The 22461-nt window shown below is 40.6% G+C and overlaps 1 protein-coding gene across 2 annotated transcripts in view; it reads left to right on the top strand.

Moving 5' to 3' along the window:
- The window catches only part of ARHGAP32 (Rho GTPase activating protein 32), a 237828-nt gene that overhangs the window by 2997 nt on the left and 212370 nt on the right, over window positions 1–22461 (top strand). Inside the window, exon 1 of one of the 2 annotated variants that reach the window (XM_042034020.1) lies at window positions 20402–20473. The exons of the other annotated variant lie outside the window; for it this stretch is intronic. The gene's annotated coding sequence lies outside the window, so the exon portion shown is untranslated. Of the gene's footprint in view, window positions 1–20401; window positions 20474–22461 lie in introns of those variants that run through there. 2 annotated transcript variants of the gene reach the window in all.

Raw genomic sequence — 22461 nt, 5'->3', positions numbered from 1 at the left:
TGTGCAGTAATTTGAACTTGAGCACGTTGGGAGTCTGTGTTTCCAACAGCGGAGGTTGTTCTGCGTCTCTGTTCGGCTCTGGTAGCTGCTCTTGGGATCTGATACTGCAGTAAAAGAGAAACAAATTGCAGTGTTTATCAACTTTTAGAGTCCGTAACTGCTTTCCTTGGAAAAATAAGTCATTTTGGTATGTGGGGTGAAGCAGGTCAGCAAGTCTGGGCCGTCGGAGCTTGTGGATTTTCTCAGTGATTTCTATTCTTATGCTAATCCTTTGAGCAGGCTGGCTGAGCAGTGTTGGAGAGGAGGGGGTATGCACACCGAGGACACTAAAGAGAAGCCATTTTTTGTACTTATTGTTATGCAGAGTAGGTTTTCCAGCCAACCAGAATTTGGAGAATCGCATACCCCGAGGATGTGATGCTGCGGGTCAGGAGTCATTGAGCAAATCTCACCCGGTTTGGCTGAAACCGTTTCTTTTCAGTAATAATTTTGTGGAGTTTTGTTTGTTTTGCTTAGGTTTTATTTTTGTAAATCCGTGTTGTAGCTGAAAACTTATTGTTATCTTTGCTGCTGAACAATTAAAGTTGGAAAACTTCAGTTTTCAATTTCTAATTATTATGTCGGGTAAGAAGTGTAGGAAGGCAGCAAGACTGTGAGCTGCTCATTTGAATACTTGTTCTGTTTCTGTGTGCGCCTTGCTGTGTTTCTCCCACACTGTCTGCGAGCCCTCAATTCCTGCTGTGTAAAAAGTTTTAGATATATAGATTATTGAGTAGTCTGTGCATGTTCCTGGGGAGGTGTGTGTGCCACTACAAACCAGGTAAAAGATGTAAATCTCACTCACAAGATTTACTGATTGTATATTTGTTTTCTAAGATTGTTTTAGAAATATGAAGCAATGGAGAAATCTGAGGGAGATGCTCCAAGTTAGGATTTTGTGGCACGGAACAGGACACTGCAGCTGTTTGTGGTCTCTTTCCTGTATAATATCCCCAATAATACATGGGGTGTCTGCAGTACAAAGTGCTGGGGCTGTTAAGCACGTTAAGAAGTGTTTTTTTCAGTGGTGTTTTGTGGTTCTGGGGTCTGCGCTCCCTGCAGTAGATCCGCTTATCCATATCTGTGTGTAGTGTTGGATTCTTTGGAAGTGTGCGAAATAATTAAAAACCGCCCTTTAAACTATTTAATAAATTGGATTTGCTTTGCCGGCAGTGGGACAGGAAGTTAATCGTGTTTAAGCTGATGTTGACTTTTCCAATCTGATTTTCTCTGGGAAGAAACTTTACTACCTAGTTGTTAAATGCACAGTTAATTACTGGCTGATTGGTTAAGCTGATAAACCAATGCTACCAGGTTTACTGTAATCAGGTTGGTAAATGTGCCACGTATGTGCTTCCTCATGCTATTGTCTTGCTTTATGACTAAACCCAGTGTTAACTCTCATCATGCTCACAATTTGAATGTATTTAGTATTGTCAGGTGATGATTGACACTGAAGTTATCATTCACTGGATGTTCTTGCTCTGTGCTTAGTTACAGATGTGTAGGTCTGGAGTTCATAGTGCCATCTCTTAATATTCTATAAGAATATGGCTCAGCAGCTTTTAACCTGTAGTTTAGAAGATAAAATACATCTCCACTTTATAGAATCGTTGTTATAGGCACCCTTATTTTCTTTCAATCTTGTTTCTGTAGCTGTGTTGCAACATTTTGAGTGTGTCCTGACATGTTATGAGGTCAGTGGTTGAAGCAATAGTTGTGCATGAGTTACTGATCAAGGAATCATTCACACTCTCGTCATCTCAGTTGCTTTTGCTGATGAAGAAGCTGCAGTTGCTGCCCCTCCATCCCATCCCTGGTGTGCCCACGGCTTTTGCCCGGCCACATCTCAGTACTGATGTTTGTGGGGAGAAAGCATTGATTTTTAGTGTATCCATTATAACTCATTAAGAATCAGAGGAACTGGAGTTCTCCAATTTCCACCATTAATTCATTAAATCAGGACTGCAAGCACTTTGGAGCCTGGCTTCCTATGGATTTCAGGTTAAAATTAAATGCTTAAATATCCTTGAGGTTTTTTGTTGGATGCAGGGACACTTGGTCAGCCACAGTTGCGGCCTTAGGTCTTCTGGTGGCAGCTCTTCCAGTGGGTGAGTTGTTTTTAAGATACGTGGATGAAAGGTGGTTTTCTAAAAGCTTTGTCATCACTTACTGGCAGACTGAGAAAATCAGTTTTCCCAAAATAGCTTTGATGGCAAGGTGTTAGGTTGTTATGTGTGGTTTGAAAACTCTTGCTTCTTACAGAAAGACATATTTAATTCTTTGTGTATTTTGTTTATTCATTACTGACTAAAAGCATTTCTATTAAAATGTTAAAGTTAAGTTGTTGCTTTTTTTTTCTTTAATTTCATTAACAGTGTTTCCTGGCATTTGGGAGTTGAACTTTTTGGCCTCAGTACTCAGAATGCTCAAAGTGCCTGTGAGTCCTCTAGGGAAAAAGAGAAGATACAGTGTTTTGAAAACAGTTTGGTTTTTTGGTGCCAGTGTAAAACCAAGAACTTTTCCAAATCTAAATATTATAATTTGGCCATATTCTTACAGACTTCACTAAGGCATAAGCATGGCTATTATGAAGAATATAGCTGGACAACCCTGTTTGTGCACAATTTTAATTGTTGCAAGAGCCCTTGAGTGCTGATATTTACCCTTTTCCTCCTTGTTATGGTTCATGCATGTCTTCATTAGATTTCATAATACCAGTCTTGTGCCAGGCCTTTTGTGTTTGTGTTTTACCAGAAGCATCTCTAGAGAGTCAGCTCCCACCTGCTGGAAGCAATCAGTCTTTTAACAGGGTGATTTCAGTAGTTTTTAAAATTTATTTTGACTTCAGAAAGACTGTTAGCTTGCTCGATAGTGCACCTTGCTTGCTCTTCACCCCAAATTTACATAGCAGCTGATACAATCTGATGGAATCTTTACAAATTTTATCAACAATTTCCATATCAACTTTTCATGGACCATGAATACATTTCAGTAACTGCTTTCCATAACTTGCCCTGATGATTATCATCTTATCCCTTACACTCTGTCTGGGATAGAAATGAAAATTGCTGTTTGGGTATCATGATTTATTTCTAATGCTTATATATATATGTGTGTGTGTGTATTTTTAGGTATTGATGATGGTACCACTTTTGCACTAAAATATAAAATGTAGGTTTTTTGTAAAATTCACAAATGAATGAGCAATAGCTATAAATATTCAGATAAACCAAAAAGAATTCTTTGGCACAATCTGTAAACCAAAATGTGTCGCTTCTTCCTCTCTTCTAGGAATATGCAGAGGTGTAATATGTTCCCTGAAGGTTGAATCAGTAAGGAGTAGTTGGTTTTTATTTCAGCAAAAGTTCTGATAATTTATTTTTGGAAGTGTAAATGACATTCCATAGTCCTCCTGTTGCACGATGCACAAGGCAAGCTTCAGATGTAAAGTTCAGTCATTGGTAACTGCTGCAGCTTATTTCATTGGAGAAACAGGAACAAAAGTTTGTTTGTAACTACTCTGGAACTGAGAACAAAGGCTGCGGGGACCTTTGAACCTTTGTGGCTGTGCATCTGAAGGAGGAATTGTTCAGGAATGGGAAAAACTGCCAGAAGACCAGGGATCTGCTTTTCCCCAACATCTTTCTCCAGCAGTGTTCAATGACCGCATTTAAAGCAAAAAAACAAGAAGTTGGTTAATTGGAAGACTCCCTGACTTGTTCTTCCCACCAAGCTCTGATTTGATAATCAAGCATGCAGGGATGGTTATTCTTACTTTTTTTTCACCAAGGCAAGCTTTGAACAAATGAGTGTGTGTGCTCTCTTTCAGGAGAAAACTTAATGATTGATTGCATCCTTAAACATTTTGTTCTCTCTCAAATGTTCTGTGCTAGGGATTCTGGCATGTGAAGCAATTTGTTTCTCCTGCTTCCTGGTGTTGTTCTGACTTCACAATTATTTTTCATTCACTGGTAGCTGTCTGCTCAAGACGGGAGGGAATTCTCAGTGTTCCGAAGAAATTGTTACTTCTTTGCCAAATGTGTTGACTGGCACGTTGGGTCTCCAGTGGGTTGTCCAGCGTGAAGGTTCTGCTGCAGGCAGCGATTTGTGCCTTATCATTCACCTTCATGCATTTTACAAGGCTTAAGCAGAGGATGGGCTGCACCGGATGAACAGATTCTCCAAATTGCTTCGTGCACAGGGAAAGAAACCACAGTATTGAGGGTTAATTATTTTTCCTTGAGTAGTGAACATAACACACCAGCTGGAAAAAACACGGTTGTTCATTTATATTTCTCAGCCTGGACATGCAGCTCGTAAGTGTGCTCAGGCACGCGTGTAATGTGCATGTCTGCCCCTCTTTCTCCTGCTGGAGAAACACTCTGTGCTGCTCTGCAGCTCTTTGGACAGAAGGAACAAGCTGGGTTTACCCCTTAGGAATTGAATTAGGTACAAAACAAGTGGAGGCATGGAATGAGGCCTGGAATCTGGTTGTCTTGGTGTAGCCACCCTTGGAGAGGATGCTCCACACCAGTTTGCAGGCAGGGGATGTTCGTGGCTGCAGCCACCTGAGTGAGAGCTTTTCTCGGGGTGTTCCTTGCATCTCTGGTCCCCAGAAAAGCACAGAAGGAATTGTGAAAGCTCCAGATACCAGAAAGAAGAGTTAGCCATCGGGGTTGATTTAGCTGACAGATAAGTATTTTAAGCAGTGATTGTTCTTGCTGCTAAAGAGGAAAAAAATCCATTTCTCTCACATTATTAGGGGCTTCCAGTCCTTCCCCCCTTTTTACTTTTCCCTGAGGGATGCACACATGGGGTGGCACTCAGGGTAAGGCTGGTGTAGATCCTTGTTGTATGTTCAGCCTGCCTTTTCAGCTGTCCTAATGACAGCAGCTCTCATATGTCTTGTCTTGCTTCTTAAAACTGTTGGTCTCTTTCTAACCTTTGGCTGCAGTTTCTGTGAAATTAGGCTGGGCTGTAGGGAAGTTCAGCTCTGCCAACCTGGCTCCCAGGAGCAGGGGAAAACTGTGGTGGTTGCCCGTGTCTTTGAAGTTCTTTATGGGATATGAGTTGTCACTGTGCTCTTGACTTTCTCCCCTGTTAAGATGTGCAGCAGCTTGAGCTGCTCAAGTAACCTACATTCAATCATCCATACACAGAACAATTGCCAGTTGCAGAAGGAAGCCAATACACCCGTGGCTATTTAGTTACGTAGCCATCCTGTGTTAATTTAAGAAGAATGTAGCTGTCTGGAGTACAGCTTAGGGGCTTTCTTAACAGTTTCACCTAGATTGCAAGAAAACTTAGTTCTGTGATTGCATCCTTTGCTATAGGTACCCTTTGCATTTCCTGTTTGGCAAATGCCAGGGTTAACAATTAAACCACAGTTAACATCTATGATTAAAACTGGAAATGAAAACATATAGATCGGTGTTTTAGAAAACTTAATTTGTCAGTTCTTATCTCTAGCAAACGTGTGGAGGAGGGATGCCATATGGCTGCTAAATATAACTCAACTTGCTCCTGAAAGCAGTTGAAAAAGTACAGAAGTTCACAATCTGGTATCTGTGTTGTTAATAAGAATGTGCTGCAGACTTGGAGTGCAAACTAAGGTAATGGGAGGAGAGCCAAAAAGTAATCCAATAAAATATAAGTATTTCCTGTGGTAGGTGATGGGGGCTGACACACTGGGGAGGTGCTCTGCATCCTGCAGGCACTGGACCCTTTCTCAGCAGTGTCTGTGCAGTGGAAAAGTGGCAGGAGCTGCCCAGTCACACAAGTTTTCACTGCTCGCCACCCTCGAGGTCCAACAGCTCCTATCCTTGTTTGCTTTAAATATTTGCACTGCTGCAGCCTGGTGCTGGGATGGTGGAGAACTCAATCTGCTGCAACTGTGTGAATAAGATCAGGAAGACAGGGCTGTGGTGGCAAGGCTTGAGAGTAATTATTCACAACTTTTAATTCTGTTTTTTAAATTTTTGTTAATACTAACCATTTGTGGCTTTTTGTGTAGACATGCTGCCAAAATACATGTGATTCCACGTTTTAAGAATACAACTATAATTGAACTACAGGAGCATTTCTAGTAAATGTTTTCAGATTGTATCTGTGCATGCGTTTCCAGGAAGTGTAAGTGTACGTCATACACTGTGAAATTATGATATTTCTTTGTATTTTTCAGCAGTGGATATTTTTGTGAAATTCTTTGATTGTGAAATACTAATCTATATAGGAGATTGGTCATTTTCTGATGGGAAAACCTGTGAAGAAAGCAGAACTCCAAAATACTTGTGATTTCCTCCCCCTCCAAAAAAAAAAAAAAAAATTACCCACTGTGCTGTACTGTTGTTCTCGCTCCTCTTTTTGAATGCAAACATCCAGAATAGGTGTTGAACTGATTCAGCAAAGCACTTTAGTATATGTTTAATGTTATCCTGTGAATAATCCAAGGGCTCCTGATAGGATAAAAGGCATTGCTGAAATGATGCAGAAATATCTGATAGGAAAAGCTTATCATGGAAAAGAATCGGAAGAGAAACTCTATCGGTTATATTCTTTCAGGCCTTTAAAATATTTCAAAGGGATGAGTATAGACTTTCTGATGGGGTTTTGATGGCTAAAAATGCAGTTATGCAAATCACAGCTTGTTGGGGCAGGGAGAATTAATTTATGCACTTGAACATGTGCTCGTCCACTGTTTTCTCTGTGAAGTTGAATTACAGGCAACAAGAAATGTGCTTTGTTGTTCTTTAATAATAAATAACAGCATAGCAGTTTTGATCTTCAAAGCACTGCTCAGACCTTAATTAATCTTCATAATAGTCCTGTGAGAGACTTAAAAATACTCCTTACCCTTTTGGACAAGGAGCTCTTTAGCATGGAGATGTTGGAGGGTTTGCTCTGGGCCACATTGTCAGGGCCAGCTGGGACAGTTGCTCAGAGATTCCTGGCACTGGGAGCTTTGGCTGCTTCTGGAGGCTGTATTGCTTTTCTCATTTATGTGTTAAAACTTCAGAAAAATTTGAATACATAAAGAACTGCAGTTCTAAATTATTTTGGATTTCCAACTGAGTGTTAACTTATGCATATGCATGTTGGAATTTCCCTGTTGAGTATTTCTGTAGGCAGAAAGTGCCGAAGGTCTGTGTGTGTGCTGTTGTGTGGGAGCAGGTGTGGAAAACTGCACTTCAGAAAGCCTGGGTTGCAACTTCGGTGTGACAAGGTGGAAAATAAAAGTAGTAAGGCTTTAGAGTCTGTAGAACACAGCATAAATACATAGAAAGTGTCTCTCAGTCTGCCTTCCCTAATCTTCCTAATTATTTGTGTTCAAAGTAAGGAGAAGAATAGATAAAATAGAACAGAAGAATAGATGTTGATTTTCAAGGTTTTTCCAAGGTAATTGCTGTTTGGAGTTTTAAAACAGATTTAGTACATTTTCTACATTTGGAGAATAAAATAAGAATGGCAAAATTAACTGAGACTGTTCAACTCACCTGAAAAAACAGTTCAGAAGGAATTATAATGTAAAGTCTTGAAATAATCCTGTGTGATCAGTGGGATCCAGGTTTGTTACACATGCGTTTTTCTCACAAACAGTGGGAGGGAGTTCATTGAGAACTGGTTACTGCTGCAGATAAGGAACCCAAAACATGAGCTGTCAGGAGAAATGCGGAGATGTATCACAGTATTCACATCTGTGTTTGCTTCTGGCATAACAGACCCAAGGGCAGAATGTTTAATGTTTTGTTTAATACTATGTAAACTCAAAACAGCTTTTCAGAAACTGGGATGCTTCAAAATCATGAGTAGCCCCTGACTGGTGTTTTTGTACTGAGCTCTGTGAATGCTCTGACGTTGTAATTTCTGCTGGAGGTTGCGCCAATTTGCATGAGGAATGAACGTGGGACTGGCTGTCGAAGCAGAAAGCTGACAACCCGTTAAACAGGTCTGAAGGATTCCTCAGCATGGAGAGCAAAGTCAGCAGAATCCTGGAGCCAAATGCCAGAAAAGCCTGGTGCACTTAACCTGGTGACCTTGTCATCTTGGAGAAACCTGGCAGGATGATGCTCCCCGCGCTCTTCTTTGGGTGAAGGTCTTTTCAGCATCCCCTGCTGGGCAAATTATTTGGCCCATGGGTTCCCAGGAGGAATCTGTGAAGTGTTTAAATGTCTTTTTAAAATTCATTAGAAATGCAGTGACTTAGGCTGACTCAAGGGTCCATATGGATACTGCAGTTTGTTTTGAATGCAAGGTGCAAATAAAATGTCCAGATGGAAAAGTTGTGAGAAGTTTCAAGAGTTCTGAACTATCAAGTCTAATCTTATATTCTAAATTCTGTTGAGATTTTTATTAGCAAAATTTTGCAAATAACATGTTTAACTATGTTGGGTTTATGTGTTCTGTTCTCCCACATTTTTGATAGATTAGAGCAGCAAATCTTGATTTAACAGAGGGCAGAATATATCCTCGTTAGGGAACTGCAGCCCCATAACCCATACAACGCATGAGGTGTAAAATCTTCCCTAAGTCTTCCTTCTCTGACTTTGTTACTTCATTTCTGGAGGCTTCTCAGGTGTTCAGAGTGATACATTAAACATCAACAAGCAATTTGGAAAATAATTTGTGTATTTTAGTTTCCTAGGTACTGTGACAATAAGGAAAGATTTTGATTGCTGAATAAGCACGTGGTTCTGCACCAGCTGTGTCTGATAACTGATAAGAGAAATCCCATGGGATGAGCTTTGGGATAGGCAGAGATCTGCTGCCTTCTGAAGCACACACTGCAGAAATGCTTCTGGTTAAAAATTACTGCAATTATTGAACTTGCTTACCTTTCACAAGTTTTTAAAGCTATTTATGCAAATAGCATCTTCAGAAAGATGACAGTAATACCCAGGAGTTGTTTCTTGTGGGGGTTTCATGCCTCCTTGAGCTAATTTCTGGCCCTTACTGTGTGCATACACGTGTAGTGCTCCTGCATCTTCTGAGAAAGGTCTTTTCTTCCCTCCCTGCAAGGCATTCATCATGCTGCACGAGAGCCAGCTTCTGGGAGTGTGTTGACACTCACATGGTCTTAAAATGAAGAAAAATCTCATTCCTCATTACCATTACTGATAGTTTATCTACCAATAAGGACTTCTAGAAATGAAGTTGGAGGTATTTGACGTGTTAATTCATGGCCATGTATAGATGAGTTAATATATTCATTTCTGAATGACAATTCTTGTCTGAAATTTCATTAGCACATCACTAGACAAAGGGCTGTGTGAGGGGCTGGACAGTGTATGGGTGAGAGTTGAAAGACCTCACCGTTGTATTTAATGTTCCTAAATAACTTCATAGGCAACTTGTTCTCTCCCCAAATGCTGCATGTTCTAAATCTGACTAATCTGTGTGGTGTTCAGATCCATACAACAGGCCTTGCAGAGCTCAGGGAAGCGGTGCATGGATTTTCTCCAGTTGGTTCGGCAGCTCTTGAGCTCAGCAAGTCCAACAAATCAGTAATTCCAAAGAACTCAGGTTGTTCTTTTCGCTTAAGGTGGTGGCGAAAACATAATCTTTGTTTCAAGTGGGAATAGTGTGTGGGTTCAGTGAGTGTGGTCTTAACTCTGCTCATATCAGGCACTGTTTTTTTGTGGAGTAGATTGACACCTTCTGAGCACTGAACTCCTGCCCTGTATTTGCCTGATGTTTGAAAGGATTAATGCACGGACAGTGTGTGGATTTTTGTGTCGCTGCTTGTTCCTGCTTGTGTGGGGAAATACGATGTGTAGCTTCAGAGAATGGTTTTTGAGAGATGATTTGTGAAGGTTGTTTGCTGACTGACATATGGCGCGGCATACGGTGCTATTTACCACCTCGGAGCCTGAACTTACAGGGAAATGATTTTCTTTTTTAAACATTTAACTCTATTAAGTACTTGTAGACATCTTCCAGCATTGCCCCGGCCAAGTCAATTTACACTTTCCTTTTATTCTGCTTGTCCCATCTGTGACTGTTTGTTTTCTTCCCTTCTTTATTCTATAAATAGGTTTTAGAGTTTCAAGGACTGAGGGTCTCAGTAGCATCAAGCACTTGCAGATCTCTCTTAGCTTTTTACCTGCAGCTTCCAAGGTGTCTTGTCTCAGATCTTCCTATGATGTGGAAATGGAAGCTAGGCCAACTGCTGGACTGGAAAAATGCTCTCTAATACAGCCTGGTGTAATGTCATCTTTCCAAGTCATCCCTAGTTCTCCTCTGGAATAGCAAACTTTGGAAACAGCGTTAGTGATGAAGAAAGGATGTCAAGAGGTGCCATTTTTTTGTTAAAAATCTGGTTTGTAGTGAAAGAGGCAAAACATAACACGGGACAAATTATTATCTTAAAACTTGGGCAAATGGAGCTTTGAGATGATGGAGTTTCTGGAAGAGTACATCAATCCTTTTTGCCCTGGTGGGAGATGTTGAAATGAAAAGGCTTCAAAGGGAGAAAAATGCTCTGGGCTTTTCCAGGCACAACTCCTGATTACCATAGAAGTTGCTGTTGGGTTTGCTGTCTTCCAGCTGGGCAATACCAGTAGGTATTGCAATGAAGATACTATTTATTTGCTTTTATATTATTGCTTTTTTAACAAATACATTAAGGTTTTCCCTTTTATATGCAGAACTGCAAATTTTAAGAACATGAACAGAAGTGAAACAAATGCTTAAGTGTAGATTTACATAAAAGAGACATGAAAGAAGGACCTGAAATATACAGGGGGGATGGCTTGTGTTTTCTGAGCTTGGTTCCATCTCTCTGGCTTACATTAGTGTCATTTCCCTAGCAATTTTTCAGAAGGAGAAATTAAGAATGTATACAAACACTTTGGGAATGTTTCCTCTGCTCTGATTTTACTTCTGCCTCCTCCAGTCTCGCTGGGAACATTCTGATGGAAGTGTGAGTCTATATCCCCATAAAACAGTGTCAGGATCTGTCCCACTCCCTCTGAGCAATCAGTCACCTTGTGAACATTCCTGTAGAGAGAAAGCAATAAATGTTTCTCCTCCCCCATTCCTTGCCTACTCTTTTTCTTTTTTTCCCTGAGTCATAAGGAAATGGTGGTAAAAGCTCTAAGCAATAAACCTGTATAGACTGCTACAGCTGCTGCTTAAATGTTAAAGTGGCAGAAAATTTTGAAGTGAAGGTCCAGCCTCCACCACTTTCCTGTATTTCCACTCTATCCCAGCTATATGGATAGAGAATCTCATTCCAGGAGGCTAAATGTTGGTACTTGTAATATTTTTAATACAAATGGTAAGCAGCATGTAAAGGAAAGGGGTTTTTACTTAGGTTATTAAGTTCTTTGTGGTGTGAGGCTCTTTCACACAGCAGAGAAAAGTATTCTCTACTTATTTGAAGCTTTGCGAAGATTAAAAGATTCTAAACAGAAAAATCTGTGTGGATTTGTCATTTACAAATTTGTTTCTTCAAACAAGTGTTTATAACATGCAGAAGAGATTAAGAATGTCAGAACTGCACAATAAGGAGGAGGCAATGTAGGTGTCTAGTCTGATGCTTAAAATACAGAAGACAACTTTTGGAGGCTTTCTTAACTAGGTAAAACATCCTTGTGAAAGTGTTTAAGTGAGGACTGGTTTTGCTTACAGAGGCCATACATTTAAATAAGCTTCATGAAGCATGCCTTCATGAAGACGTAAACCAACATGCCTTACATGTTCCACTCCTCTCCCACTGGGACTTGGTGCCATCCTGAGTTTGCCATATGATGCCTTTTTGTTGGTAATCAGGTGAATTTTCAATGGTTTGAGGTGTGACTGTGTGTTACCCTGCATGCTGAATGTTATGTGATTAAAAACCTGGTGCCATAGTAAAATCAGCTGATTGCGGTATCAAAGGGTTCCCTGCCTGAAGGAATATTGCAATGTCATCAGTCTGGTAGTCTCCTCCTTTTCCTATCTGTGGATGTTCTTTCCAGGATCTTGGAATTCAGTGGAGGTGGAAGATGACACACCAAGTCGGAGAGACCTTGTGCTCACAGCTCAGCCATTCCCAAAAGAGGGATAGCACAGGAACAGCCACCTGCCAGTGGCCATAAGGGCCACTACTTCAGTGCTGCTGGTGTTGAAGGGACTTCTTTGTGATGGAAATGTCACTGGAACCCTGCTGACCCTCAGCTGGAGATCATTAAAACACATGGTCCAGGTGTGCCAGTGCCTAAACCCCCCTGGCTTTCTGTAGGGCATGTATGTCCATGAGGAGGGGATTCCACCAAGGCTCCAGCTGCCTCCAAACCAACGGACAAGCCAATTTAAGATATCAGCAGAAAGGAAATGTGTTTGAAGTTCACCAGACCCAGTTCCAGTTGGTACTTTCTTGCAAAGCCAAACTTCCATGGAGTTTCAGTTCTGATTCTATAGCATTGGTCACCGAAGCACCAACTGCCTGCCAGCTGTAACCCAGCTGGATGCTGCAGCCTTGAACTTCTATCCCTGTCTTTCTTTCACTGCTGTTCAATTTTTCAGGATTTATCAGATCTGTGTGTTTTACTAAAGCGTGGCAGAGCTATCTCGTTCACTTCCCTCAAGATATTTCTTTTGTCAAACTGCAGAATGTGCTGCTTTGCTTCAGTAGAACCTGAAAGCTGAATTTGAACATTTTCCTAAGGTTCTGAAAATAAACCTTCCTGAAGGTTAAAAAAAAAAAGGGTTGTCAAATTAATTTCGTGTTCTTTTAATTTAAAATAATTTATTTATTTAGCCATGTTATTAGAAGCTTTTTAGGTTGCTTTTTTTTCTCTTCCTAGTGTAGAAAGCAGAGATTAAATGGCCATGTTTTGGAAGTGGGGATAAATCTCTCTGAAGTGGCCTTTCCTCAGCCTTGATGTCCATCCTTTGGAGGAAATGTTGACAGAGCAGTAATGTTTGTGCATCCTTTGATGTATGAGGGTTTGACACCTCAAACTCACGGTTGCTTTAAATAGTCCCAAATATTACTTTGAAGCAAGAGGAGCAGGAAAGGCGAATGACTGATGAGACAAATTTCCTTAATAACTTCCCATTTAGCCAAAAAATAAACTGGTTTTCATCTAACATTCCTCATTTATAGCAAGGCTGAGACCCATGTTAAGTGTTTCTACAACATGCTCCAAAATCAGCTTCTGAACAAATAAATCACTTGCCTGTGGCTGGTTTGTTTTTTCATCAAGTTATAAATGCAGATTCCTGAAGTGCTTTTGTTGAAGCAACTTTATTTTATGTTAATTAAAAATATAGGGCTGCTGCTTTATATTGCTGGCTTTTGAGGGGCAGGTCTGTAGTATAGAAATGAAGCAACTGTTTGGGTTTTGCTTTTTTTAAAATTTCTTGTGGAAATCTCTGAAGCTCTTCTGGTTAACTTTGAGTGGATTTGTGCTGCTGTCCTTTGAAGAACCGAGCAGTGTGTTTTCGTAGGTGATGAAATGGGAGTGTGTATTTTGGGTGCAGCAATCCTGCACGTCCCCTGCACAGCTCAAGCCTGGTCTGTACCATGACAACTCTGTGGTGTAAAATCCACTATTTTAAAATACAAAATATGTTAAAGAATTGCTGTTGCTGAGCAGACACCTATCAAGGTGAGTGGCCTTTAAATATGATTTACTGTTGAGAGTATCTGTCATCTGAATGTTATAAAAAATATTTCTGAATTACAGAATTTTAGGGACAGTGGAGAGAGTTGAATCTTTGAGTAAGTAATTTTTAACTGTGCTGTTTCTGACAGTTGAAATGTTATTGACCAAAAACATATTTATGTTTGTTCAGCACGAGTGTTCTTCTCTGTAAGAGTCACCATCTGTCTCATTTCTTCTGCATCTGTGGGTATTTTTTGTTTTTTCTTTAACTCTGGGTAGACTTATTTTTAGAATCTGTATTAGGTGATTAGTAGTTGTGGTTTGTTGCAGGTTTTTTTCTTTTTAAAAAGAAAACAAAATTTCAATTTATTACTTAATACAGTTTTTAACTCTTTCCCCCAGTGGTTTGATACTCCCCCAGTGTTTGGTTATGGTATTAAGCCATGAGCCATCGAGTTATTTCAGCTGCAGTGAGAGATTATCATCTTCTCACTGCCTCTTGCTGTCCCCCCGGGCTGGCACATGTTGTCACTCCTTAACCCAGTTCTGCCAGAGCTCTCTGGGTTAGAAATACCCCAGACCATGTTGAGAAGTCCAGGGAGTAAATCCCAGCTACTCCTGTCGTGTTGGGCCAGCAGCAGCAGCATTGAGTTCAGTATTAGCTTTAATTTCTGTGTGTCTTTCCCGCAGCTGTGCTCCTGCTGACTTCAAATGGGTTTGAAATTGTTCAGCATTTAGGAAGAAGCAGCAGCATCTGGTAAAACCAACACGCAACAGTGTAGTGGTTCCAAGGTCTCCCAAGTACTGGAACAGAGGTCAGCGTGGGAAAACTTTTAGAGGGAATTCTAGTCCCTGAAGTGTTGGAAAAAAGCACTTCCAGTGTCAATGGAGATTTGCTAGGAGCAAAAAATCTTTGGTATGTCAAGCAAGATGCTGCAAATAGTGTTGTTTATCAATTTATTTATCTATTTAATCTCCCCCCAGGGGATTTCATAGTTATCTGCTTTTTGGAGATAATTTTGAAAAGGATATCTTCACTTTTCATGGGTGTTGATGATCGTTGGTTGTTTCTTTTTAGAATTGTTAAAGCACCACTTTTCAAAGAATCAGAGAATATTCTGAGTTAGAAGGGACCCCACAAGGATCGTGAAATCCAACTTTTAAGTGAATGGTCCATACAGGGGTCGAAGCCACAACCTTGGCATTATTAATTTTCCACACTGCTTTTAAATGTCTTTTTCTGTTTTGAGAACAAAGCATTCGTTATATGGCTCGTGATGCGAGGTTTACAGAACTTAGTGGAATGAACATGATACGGCTTGAAATGATACAGTGGAAAAAAATCCCTGGCTCAAGGTAGTTTTAAAACCAAATGAATTAATTTTCTGTGCCTCTGACTGATGTTAATGTGGTGCTTTGGTGGTTTTTCCCCTTTTTGTTACTCCCTTAAAAGCTTCAAGGAGCTACCAGGTAACTTGTGGCCTTAGAGAGCACAGTGCCTTCATGTGTAGCTGAAATTTCCTAAGTAAGATCTTGTCAGCTTTAAACAGAGAGAGAAGGCTCAGGCAGGTGTCAGCAGTGACAGTTTCAGTCACCGTTTTCATGGCTCCTGTGTAAGTACCAGCAGGACATGTTGTAGAATATTATTTAGGATGATGGACCTGAGTCAAAGAAGAACATTTTAAATTCACTGTCTGAAGGAGTCGTTTTGTGGCTGTGTGGGTATTTGAGCCAACATGAACCACACCTGAAATGGATTTGTTTTCCTATTGTAGAGCTGTTGGTGATTCATTTGCATTTTGTGGCAGGTTAGTTGCAGCCTTCATTAATGAGTGTTCTGAATCCTTTAATTGAGCTCTTTCACATAATTTGTACATTCAGAAACTTTAAAATGCATGGAGGGGATGGGGAACAATGTTTTTCACAGCATTTCAGAAAAAATGTAATTACTGTCATTGAAATTTTGCATTCAAGACCAACAGGACTTTAGGGCTGTATCTTCCTCACATGGTTTTAGTTCAAGACTTTTTTATGTTTGCTCCAGTTTCTTTTCTTTGCTAATAAACTGGTTGGCGTCCAAGTTAAATAAGTCAACCATCTTGTTTTTAAAAATGCGTTTTTAAAAATCCTCTGCCTGGTTTATCTGCAGTAGAAGAGAATCTGGCCAGCCCAGCCTGTGCTCCAGGCTCAGCCCTTTCCAGCTCTGGGAATGAGCTATGCTGACTTCATGGGAAAGGGAAAGCTTTCAAGTGAGTGGGTTTTGCTCAGCTCCCTTTACAAGCCTTCACACTTCTGGAGGTGCAGAAAGCCAAACATTTCAGCAACAATTTGCTTCGTTCCCACTGCTCACCGAAGCTGCAGATGCACTTGATTTAGGACAGTGCTCCAGCGCTGCTGAACCACCAGCACAGCCCCGCGGGTTCAAGGCAGTGCATAGATTTAACTTGAAGCATATGCTGAGCTGAAATGGAATGTAAACCAGGATATTAGTGGATTTTGTCAATTCTACCCCATTGCTCTGTACTTTTAGGAGTAAAAGGGCATTTTGCCTGTGCTTGTCTAGTCTTCTTTGTTACCTTTTAAGATTTAGAGGGGTTTTTTTTTCTGAATAGGAAATAGTCGAACTACATAGAAATGAATTCACCAAGATAACATATGGGGAAAAAAAATGGTTTGGGTTCAGTCTGAGCAGGAAGACATCCCAGCACTTTCATAGCTCAAGTGATAAGTTAAGGGAGAATTTTGGTCACAAACCTGCTGGGTTTGAGTGACTCCACTGTGCTGACCTTCCTCTACTCATCAAGAGATGTTGAAAATCTGTTTGAGTTCAAGCCACAACACTAGTTCCATTTTTTCCCCTTCTTTTTCCTTTTATATGAACAAAAATTTGAAGCTTATATTGTCTGGTCTTGCCTCTTTAAATATAGATTATTTTATCTGACAAACGCTGGATTTTGGCTGCACCTTCTCTTCAGCAACTTGTGTATTTAAGAGGAGGTCACCACTTGAGCGTGAGAAAAAGTGGGTTATTGAATTGTAAAAGAGCGTACTTGTCTCTTTGAATTCCTTTGAGAGCAGCCTACTTTATGTGTATTGCTGTTTGGAATTGGCCCTGTGCATTTGGCAAGCACAAATGGAAGTGGGTAATAGAGCCAGAATATTGTACTCACTCTTCCTTAGTGCTGCATCTTGGAGTGTATCTTTGGGTTTTACTGAGGTTATTAGATTATTAAATTAGTGAAGTGTGTGTTTGTGTGTATTGGAAGGAGCTTTTAATAGTCCACTTTGTTTCAGTGTTTTTGGTGACTCAGAATTTTTCACCCTATAGTCACATTGAATAAATCATGGCATTAAAATTCTTCTTTTAAAGTAGAATAATTTATGCCTTGCAGCAAATACTTTAGAAAGATGAACTTTTTAAATTAAAAACTTTGGAGACCTGTCTCTTTTTAGCATGTTGTAGTTGTGATTTGTTTTCCATTGATTTTAGAGCAAAACAGTGGTGGCAGTTTATGATGCAAAGGGATGTCCTCAATTACAGAAAAAATAGGACAAGGGTATATATTGAGGGGAGAATTCTCATTATTGTAATGAAATTTAGCATTGCTTTCTGCTTCCACTGAAAGTTTTAGGGGCGCTTATATTCAAAGCCCACAAAGAAGCACTGGGCACACAGAACTCATGGAAAAGAATTTTGAATTATTACTTGGAAAAAGAAAGTCTGTACATTTCCTTTTTTTCCTGGCTTTCCTCTAGCTGCTGTTGGTGACATCAAAATAAACTCTGATATTTGGGCAGAGGTGGGATTGTGGATTGGATCAGATGCTTATTCCAGCTGTGAACACTGGTTTATTCTAGGGCTTGCAATCATTTTTGTTCATTGCATGAAGTTCCTCCTCCATCCCCGATCTCCAGCTGTAAATGAGGCTTCCCACACGCCCTTCCCTCCCTTTCTGGGTGTGTGGAATCCGTTCCTGCGGCCGATGGAGTCAGAAACGCTCGGAAGGGCGCAGAGTCCGAGCTGCTCATAAAACCAAGTGTGTCCTGGAAAGTGGGGCCTGGAGGCCTTGGAATGAAACATTTGTCTGCATTACTTCAAACATAAACCTCCAGCAGCTCGTCTTTTATGATTCTGCACAGCACACTTCGGGTTTTAAAAGCTCCAGCAGATATGAAAGCATTGATTATTGGCAAACTAATCATCCCAAATTCATCTGGTGTTTCAAAGGCTTTCTCTAATCGAGCTGTTTAGGAAATTGGTTAGTCAAAAGATCTGCAACTATAAAACCCATTTTCTTTGGGGAGTATTTTTGTTTCATATGTTGTATATTTGATACTTAGAATCAAATAATGGGGAGACTAATAACTGCAGAATGTTCCAAAGGGAACTATAAGCAAAGTATAGGAATTTTCCTGCTTAAAAATTGAATTTCTGGGCTGGCAAATGAGTATTCTCTTTATTCCCAGACTGATATTTAAAATGTATTAAACTTTGCAGCATCATCCTTGTTTCGAGGCATTGTCTGCCAAGGCTGTCCAGGTGTTATTTCATCTTGGGATTATTTTTTATGTAAAAGGCAGATATTTAACTGAAGTCAAGTGCTCAGTTACCTAGACCTGGCTCAGTGACCTTTGGTTTATATACTACTCTTTCATAGCTATATAAGGTACATATATGCTCTCTATAAAGAAGCTCAAGGAAGAACTACTTATAAAGCAGTTATAAAACTGCTTTGAATTGTTTGAATGCTGCTTAACAGGCTGCTGCAGCTTCCAGTTTTAAGATGATTTTACAACAGCAACAATCTGTGGTGGTTAAGCTGCAGAAGTCACATATAACTAATCTTTTTTCCAAAGTCTTTCTGTTATGCTTATTTTAAAATTGTTTATTTCCTAGTATTTTAAATTCTGACTGTTCAGCTGCATCTTATCTTGTTCTTCTGTGGAGTATGTACACAAAATACATAAAACTTTGCAGTTATGACTTGAGTGTGGAGCAGGAAGTAGAATATTCCTCTCTCTCATACAGAGGTTCTCTGTAGTGAGGTTTCAATCCATTGCCCTCCCTGGAATCAGATTTCTGTAAATGACCACCCTGTATGTGATGGCTGGAAAAATAAATAGGATAATGAGAAATTTGGGGTGGAGTTTGGGGTACAGAGGTTGGTTGCCAATATTGCTGACTTCCCCCTTACATTTAAATTGTAAGGTCTGTGATGGGAGAGTAGGGACGGGGGATGAGACAGAATTTAGCTGAGCATGGTGCTGTCTCATTTTCCTTGATTTGGATATCTGCAGCGCAGAAGGACACCCGAAGGAAACAGATGCTTTCCAGTGATACCCTTGTGAGTTGGTGCCTCCCGGCAGTGCCCTGGAGGCACCTCGTCCTCCTGGCGAGGCACCAGGCACATCTGAGTTGTTATTTAATGCCAACTGAGGGTGTCTGAAGGGCGGTTCCTACTCCCACTCTAAAAAGAAGACCAAACCAATGAGTTTCACGAGCCAGTTGGCTTAAACTGATGCATGCTTATGGATTTTCAGTGGAGCTTAAACCAGTTGTGCATCTAGTCCTTGCTGTCTTTAGGAAAACTGCATCACAGTAGTGTAGGACTGTGTGTATATGTTTATAGTAATCCATTAAGAACCACAAACCACACGCTGTGAATACATTTACCTGAAGTATTGTTTAGTGTTCTGCTCTGATTTCTCTTAATGTTCCACTCTTACAGTGTTGATTAATTTACAATTTGTTTAATATATCAAGTTCTAAACCCACTTCAATGAAAGGCAACATAAGATCTTTCTGCTGAGGTGGCCATTATGCCTTGAAAACACTGGAATTTCTCATTTTGGCATTAAATTCCAAGCTTTGGCATAGGCTGCAGATGTTTTAGAGATGTGCGTGAGATCTTCTAGACCTGGGAGGCAACGAATTGGAGGCTACCTGGAATGTTTTGACCAGAACTCTGTTCCAGGTTCTTTATTTAGCTCAGGATTTTGCCATGAATGTGTCCAGACAAAGAGCTTTGCTCCGGAACGGTGGATCCTGCCATCCAGTCTGGGCTGTTTTCTGAGAGACCCGGGGCCAGGATATAATTCACTTTAACTGTTCGTCTCTCACAATCTGTGAACAGCTCCTTTCACCCGAGCAGTTCTTACAGGAATTAATAACTGAACGGCTGAATTCAGCTTGTGCAGGTAACCAGCATATCAGGAACAGGTACCTTTCAAAAGGCTTTCCGTCTTTCTCTAGTTAGCTTGCTTTCCTTTCCCACAGGTTTTTAGTTAAATATAAATACTCGTAATTAGGTTTTTTCTACAGTTCAGCCTCTCGCTGGTTCTACTGGTGCTGTTGAAAGTAGTGAAAAGCTTTCTGGAGAGGGATATTCAAGCAGTGTATGTGTTAAGCCCCTTGCTTCCAAGCTCTAATTCCAAATCAGCATCCTATAGAGATCTGCTACTGCAGTTCCTTAATCCTAAGCAGTTCAGGATTTTTTTTTCCCCTTCAGAGGAATCTTAATTATTTTTGGTAGCACATGTGTGGAAAAAAAAAAAGTAAAAAAACCCCTTTTTGCTGTAGTGTGAATGCAAAGTCGTTGCTATTGTCAGCTCTCAGTGGGTTACTTGCATATAAATAAATTACGGGGTGGGGGGGGAATAATCTTTTGTTAACGTTGCATTCTGTTTCTCGTGGCTGCTATGGCAACAGATGAGCCAGTGCTGGCGTGGAAAAGCTTAATGGCACAGCAGAATGGAGTGATGAATTTAGCAGGAGGAAGAAGGGAAGAGCACAAATCCTTCAGCAGTGCTGTGAAATGAGTCACCAATTAAGCCGCAGATGGGTAAGGGCTTCCACATGTATTTACAAATTATTGAAATCAGATTTTGGTGATTATATTTGGAGCAGGAAGAGTGACAGAACTTTCGGGAGCAGTAAATTAGATTGTGTCGTTTGCAGATGATTCGGGTTTTCTTTTTCCTCCCACCTTGAATCAGCTCCTTTGTGTGGCTGTAAAGGTGGAATTTGTTGTCCTGAGTGTTTCTTAGTGGAGTCCTCAATGACATTCCTGCCTCTGGACGTTGCCAGGAAAAGGCAGTGAATGATTTCTGTCCCCTGCCCTTCTAAGATTTTGGGCTGTAAGAGGTGCCTTTTCCAGTTTTTGTCCTGCTAGGATGCAAATAAAGGGGGTTAACCCTCCTTTAGAGGATAAATAGTGAATGTTTTAACTCTGCATTTTTCTTTTAATCTTCACTTGTAGAAAGCACCTCTCACACATTTCAAAGCTTGGCTGGAGTAGCAGTCTGGGTCATAAATCAGGATTTCTTTGGGAAGGGAAGGTTTTATTGGAATGACTGCAGAATGTCATCTTGTGCCATCTTTAGGTGATACTTTGAAGTTGATAAATGTGATGAGCCGGATTCTGCACTTGGCTGGTTCATGGCCCCTACTTTTTAAACTCACAAACTTTGGTTGGATGGTGGGCTATTTTCCTCCACATCTATTTTGGCATGACTTCTATTATCCTGAGACAGAGAATGATTACTTAGAGCTCTTGAGGAGAGTACTTGGCATCTCAAGTTCCTGGTGAAACATCAAGTGGGTATTATAATTGGTGCTCCAGTGGGAGTGTTTGTGCTAAGGAGAAGGTTCCAGAGCATGGGATCTTCTCTGTGGAAACTCCACCCAGAGCTTCAGCATTGTGGATGGCATATAATGGAAATGGTTCCAGAAGTTAGTAACTAGATTATTTACTGTCAGTAAATAGTGCCAGACAGTGCAAATTGCACAGCTGTGAAGTTCTTAGCAATACGAGGTTTTCAAAAGCCTGGAGGGGAGGAATATTGGGCATGAGAGGAGAAGCAGAGGGAGGGCTTTGCCCAGAGCAAGGGAAAGCTGAAGGGGGAAGATCAGTGGAGAATGTTTAGAAGGCTGTCAGAGAAGGGGATAGAGGAGTGACAAGAGGCTTATTTTTTATTTTAGTGGAGAGACAAGAACAGTTATGGCAGATTTTTAGCAAGAAAAGTTAGAGATGGATAAAGGATCTTATGTGAAGAGTGTTTTGGCCAGACTAAAGGATAAAAAAAAGTCCTGTAGGGGAATCACTGATGCTGTGGGTGATGCTTGCCTCTTGAAAACTGAAAGTGCTGGGGGAGAAGGTAACAAGCTACAGGAGGCACAAAAATGCCTTGTTCACTGCAGACACAGATTGTAGGAAATAAAGTATCTTTGTGTACCCTCAAAGGTCCTTTTGGAGATGCTGTTGCCACTTTAAAAGCTTCAATCTGTATTGTCTCTTTTCAGATTTTGACTTCGTTATTTAAGGGGGTTGAACAGTGCGGCTTGACTATTGTCAGAGCTGGGTAGGGGCTTTTCTGGGTTGCTCTGAATTTTGGTATTTCTGATGCTCCCAATTGCAGGCAGAAAAATACCTGAGGTTGCTTTGTGAGGGTTGAAGTAGATGGTGATTGGAACAGAGTGGGAGATAAATTAAATGCAGTGCAAAACGAATTTTTATGTATTCTCCAAAACAGAGCAGAGTTGTAAATATTGGGAAATGAAATTTATGCCTCTGCTATGTGCTGTGAGCTTGTTAAACTGAGTCCTCTGTCCCTCCTGGGCAGGAAATGTGTCCTTGCCATCCTTTGGGAAAGAAATTTGCTTTGACAAAGTGAGAGGCTTTGTGGGACCTTACCTGCCCAGCTTGATTATCAGCCCCTCTGGGGAGAGATGGAGCAAGTCTATAAAGGACTGTTGATTTCCATTTCAGGACAGGCCTTGCAATAGGATGTGGGCAGGAAATACTCCTGGGTCCTTTGCAGCCTAATTCTG

Source organism: Corvus kubaryi, unplaced genomic scaffold (genome assembly GCF_017639235.1).
Source record: "Corvus kubaryi isolate FWS band 111438036 unplaced genomic scaffold, C.kubaryi_AGA036_p1.0 37367, whole genome shotgun sequence".
Classification (NCBI taxonomy): Eukaryota; Metazoa; Chordata; class Aves; order Passeriformes; family Corvidae; genus Corvus; species Corvus kubaryi.
The sequence above is the reverse complement of the archived record's forward strand: the minus strand, read 5'-3'. Positions and strand labels throughout refer to the sequence as shown.